This window comes from Meleagris gallopavo, chromosome 11, assembly GCF_000146605.3.
Source record: "Meleagris gallopavo isolate NT-WF06-2002-E0010 breed Aviagen turkey brand Nicholas breeding stock chromosome 11, Turkey_5.1, whole genome shotgun sequence".
Lineage (NCBI taxonomy): Eukaryota > Metazoa > Chordata > Aves > Galliformes > Phasianidae > Meleagris > Meleagris gallopavo.
Window position 1 is genome coordinate 8949304 of NC_015021.2, and position 5078 is coordinate 8954381.

General features: G+C 53.2%; 1 long non-coding RNA gene across 1 annotated transcript; it reads left to right on the forward strand.

Annotated features, from left to right (window-relative positions):
• The first annotated feature begins 169 nt into the window (after positions 1 to 169).
• On the forward strand, positions 170 to 5072 carry LOC104912591. Its single transcript, XR_794770.3, has 3 exons — positions 170 to 1329; positions 1617 to 1824; positions 2167 to 5072. It is a non-coding gene; the product is annotated as an uncharacterized LOC104912591 (long non-coding RNA).
• Positions 5073 to 5078: the final 6 nt, after the last annotated feature.

Here is a 5078-nt window from a genome sequence, read left to right on the forward strand (position 1 = left end):
AACAACGAGCAAATCTAGAGAAGCTCTGTGAAAGAAACAGAAGAGAGATCCCAGGGATTGCTCAGTGCCTTGGGGCTCAGTGGCTGGGGCACAACCTGTCTCCCATGGCTGTGTGTGCTGCCGCTTGGCTCTGTGTCTGCAAATATTGTCACCCAGCTGCAACGCCACCGATCATCGCTCACAGCTCTGCAAGCTGCTCTAGTTTGTGATGAGCCTGCAAGCGTCAACATATGTTTATCAGAGATAATCAGGCCACTTCTGTGCACAGTAGCTCTGTCATCTCTTTTGTTTGAGGGCTTTCCACCTTCCTCTCGGTGTGTGGTGTCTTTTCCACTGCCTCTAGAAATAATTGACTTGTCTTGGTCGTTTTCTGCATCTGTTTGCCATGGTGCTGCCCAGCAGCCCTGCCGCTGCCCCAAGGCACTGACCTAAAGGAATGCTCTTCTTTCTCTCTTCTGTTTCTTTCACAGAGCTTCTCTAGATTTGCTCGTTGTTCATCTTGCTCTCCTATGCTGCTCACCTGGTGGCTTTTTCCCCCTTCCTTCTGCATGTTCATAATATGTTATTTGCAGCCCATCTCGAGCAGAACACGAACCAAGAAACATCTGGGTTGCATTTTCCACTTCCAGTGTTAGATGCCAGCACAGATTATTTTACAGAGCCTTATGTATGATGAGAATTTAAAAACAGGTGGGCTAAGAACCACTGGGGAAAAGATGTGGCCAAGGAGCGTGGGTAGGAAGTGGTCTGAGCTGCAGCTCATCTGCATCTGCACATCCCAAAGCTGCTTCTGCAAACCATTTGGGGTTTTGGTTCTGTCCCACCATAGCTTGCTGCCACTCTGGTCTCCCCAACAGGAACTTCAGGGTGGTGGTGTCCCCTGTGCCCTGCTCCCAACTCCCAGAGCAAAGCTCCCACCTGTCACCACAGACACGTCTGTGCTAAGTATGGGGACATTTTCTGTTTTGCATACTTGCTTGCTCTGAACACAGGGGGAAGGATCCTTATCTTTGAGCCACATATTTCAACCCTTTCTTCAGGTTCTGTTTCTCAGTGTGTGCATATGAGAGGGGCAAGACGGGGCTCACAACCTCCCTGTGTCACTGAGGACAGCTGGGCACCCATCTCCTGGCACCCACCTCCCACCCCCAGTGCTGCAGGCAGCTACAGGAGATGTTCCCCTCTGCCTGCCCTGCAGGCTGCAGAGCGGAGCCTGGCACGCCCCAATGAGGGGTCACCACACCGCCCAGTTCCTCCACAGCAAAACTCTGTAGTTATTTTCACACTTGTGAAACCAGCCTTGCTTCTTGCAGATCCGGCAGCCTGCAGGTAGGATGCTGGTTTAGCCTTGTTGCCATCACTTGCATGCTCCTTCTCACAGCTTCCTGCTTTTTGCTTGGTTTGGGTTTTGCAAACACTTCCCTGCCCTCTTCCACTGCTATGGTGTCACCCTGCCTTCCCACCCTTACCCTAAGCCCCCTGCATGACTCCTGCTGTTTTTTCCCATGTTCTAGCAATGCCTTCATTCCTGTTATATTTCTAAGCCTGGAACGAAGGAGTCATGGAGTGACGTGACATCCCTGTGTGTCATCAGCAATTTTGTTGTGTGCCTGCAGTTGCAGTGGACCCAGTTCAGCTGGAATTATGCTGGTCATCCATGCCTGAGGATTTGCTTCCCAAGTGCATGGTCCCACCCAGTTCTGCCTGTGCTGTAAATAGAAGGAAAAGCTGCAAAAAGATGCATTTTGTGGAAACACAGAGGAATGGCATATACCTCAGCCTTTTGAAGTCTGTTGGCCTGTTTCTAGTTCACTGAAAAGGGAGGTAAGCAATCACTTCGTTTCTTGAAAGTAAGGAGAGGGCTGGTAGGAGACTGGGCATGGATGGAGGCAGTGCTGGCATCCCTAGGCAGGGAGGGCAGGGTGATAGCAATGGGGAAGGAAGGAGCTGCAATATTAGATGTGATGTCTTGAGAGGTTTCTCAGCCTCCCTGCATCCGATCAGCTCAGCCAGACTCCTACATCTCTGCACACACATGCACCAGCTGCAGGTAAAGTGATGCTGTGGCTGCTGTTTCTTCCCTCTTTCTGCGGGAGGCACTTTCTGTGTTGAAATTCTATGTTTTCCTGACTGTGTTACATCATTGCTTTCTGTTTGTGCTTTCAGGATTTCATAGGTCGGTGGCAGTGCTGACAGCCCCACTAATCCTTCGGTGAGCCCTTTGTGTTATGGCACAGAGCCATAACCTCATGGAGAGGTACATCCTCCCTGTCCCTGCGTGCTCCTGACAGCTCGCCCAGGAACGCCCGAGCTGTGCTCAGTGTTACTCCAGCCACTTTACAGCTTGCAGTGTGGACAGGACTGGACTTTTCTTCCAGCAAGATGCTGCTGCTGCAGATATTTAAAGATGTTTCAGTTACACTGTAAACTTAACCTCCCTACAAAGAGGCTTTCAGCTGCTGGCAGGTTCTGTAACAACAGCAAAGGCCTCATGTTCCCTACATGCTGTGGTGCAGCCTGTGGGACTCCAAGAGCTGCCTTCTTTTCAGCAGAAGAGGATGTCCTTATTTGCTAGGTTATCAGGGCTGATGGACTTTTCTGGCCTTAAGCAAGGTGATCACAAGGAGCTTGGGGAGATAAGTCATTCATATGGTCCGGTTTTGTTAGGCTTTAAAATATACAGGTTCCTCTTCTCCCATTTTCTACTTGCAAGGAACCAAAACCAGCGACACCATACATCACTCTGTTGGGATGCCATTCACAAGGATTGTCTGGGTGTTAATTGTCTAGATGTGGACACTCACCTGTGTGAAGACAACAAAGGAAATGATGGCTGCAGCTGGATGTGTGCTGGTTTTACGTGAACTGAAGCATGGCATGAGAAGCAAGGCTGGGCTGCTCTCAGCTGCCTGCTGATGAATGCACTGCTCTGCTGAGCTGCTAGCAAGCCCAGTGCCAGCCCTCGTTCTGCTCCAGGAGCTGACAGAAGCAAGGTGCCAGCCTGCACCCACCACCTGTGCAGGCAGAAGGTGAGGAAAATCTGGCCAACAGGCTCAGTGCTGAGCCCTTCCCTAGGCAGAATCCTGGCCTCAAGTGAGATTTTTCTTCCTCGTGCTGCAACCTGGTGACACAGAATTTTCCAGCAAAAAAAGGGATCTGCCTTTTATTTTTTATTTAGCTGGGGCTGTGTGTAGACTTGCATTTGTAATGTTGTCTGCAAGTGCAATTCGAGACAACTGAACCTTCCTAGTTGTTGCTGGGTATATGCTGGGTGCCAGCAGGGATTACAGATCCCTTCCCACGGCTGTTGCTGCCCAGGGTCTGCCATTTCTCCACCCATTAAATGTGCCACATATTTTATTGAGTGCTTACATCACAACAGTGAGAGGAGACAAATACAAAAAGGGCGCAATGAGGCTCTCATAGCCTCCCTTGGCCCCAGGAGCTGGATTGGGCTGGCCAAGGAGGAAACAAACTGGCTTAACTGCTGTTTTCTTTTTTGCCCAGAAAGTGTACCCATGGGAATGCGGCCAGTAGGAAGCATCTTGCTCTTATGAGACCCAGGATGCAGTAGGGACATACTCTGTTTCTTCAGGGCAAAAACTCGTCCATTGGGGTACGTGAGTCAACAGTGGCAGCCTACTGTGGGAGCAGCATGGGACACGGAGGCTATGGGAGACATGTGGATGTGCCATGCCAGCAGGGATGGTAGAGCTTGGTGATGTGACCCATAGGGACAAGCTGGGCGGACTGGCCCTGCCAAATGCAGAGGGAATCAAGGGAGATGAGTAAAGCTTTCAGTATATAACAGACTGCCACACAATACAGCAATAAACTGCTCTTCATGCCTTTGGGGACAGAGGAGAAATTACACTAACAGAGATTTTGGAAAGAGAATGGGAGAAGCTCTCCAAGCGCAGGGTGATTCAGCCCTGGCAAAGGCGCAGGTTGCGACATGTCCATCAGTGGCTGCTGGCAGGGCAGCGCTGCACGGGGCAGCGAGGGTGGACAAAAGGGATTTGGGGTGGGGGGCTTCTGATCTCCCACTTCTATAGCTGCTTTCACTGCTCTGAGGCCAGACCGTTGAGGAGAGGTTTCCTGCTGTTGCACAAAGTGCAGCCACCTGTGCAGGTCCGCGCGGCGGCAGCTCGGTGTTCATCAAGCTATGAAAGCTTCGAACAAAGGAATTGAAGATGGGACTGAATATAAATAGGACTCGGGACCACCTCGATATGCCTCTCCAACAAGTTCACGAGGAAGGTTTTGGAGTTTGATAAGAGCACGTTCCTCTTTCAGCGGGGCAAATAAGATAAAGGAGTGCCTGCTCCTCCGCGGTCACCCTGCCATTGCTGCGCTGCTGCGGCGCGGGAGGACGGCGCCAACAAAGGGCTGGCACGGCTTTGTTCCGCTAAGGAGCGCGGCACAAGGTGGGGATGGAGCCAGGCGAGGCAGCGCCCTGCATCCCCCGCAGCGGACCCGGCTGCCCCCGGGCAGGGTGGGGTAGGTGGGTGAGGTTCTCCGCGGAGTGGATCGCTTCCATTCATCTTCCCGTTCTGTAACGCTTCCAGAGCCGGAGGAAGGCTTCGCTTTTCCGTGGGTGGTCCCCTTCCTTCCTCTGGCAGCGTGGGGTGGGAGTCTGGGAGCAGCCGAGGGGGGTGAGCGATGCCGGGAGGCGAGGGCGTGCAGCGTGCCGGCCGTGTGCCAGCTGCGCTACCGGGGGGCACCGGGGGCTGTGGGGTGGTCGAGGATCCACGAGTGGCGCAGCAAGGAGTGCACGGGTTCCGACCTGGGCTTCCCGGCAGGGACTTAGCAAACTCAGCCCGGCCTCAGGTTCCGTGGGTCTGAGGTTGAAGCTGGGTCGGTGCTGCAGAGCTGTGGTTTGGCAGGAGACGGTGCGCTTCGCAAGCGGGACTTGGTTCCTGCGTGCTCAGAAGGGGCGGCAGCTCTGCCAGCGTTCTCTGCGTTTATGATATGGGCAAGATCACCCAAAGGCATGTGGGCAGGGAACGGCGTCGTACCACAAAGGCATTTCTTGGGGAGGACGGGAAACTCGCCCTCGCCGCCCGGCTCGCCAGGAC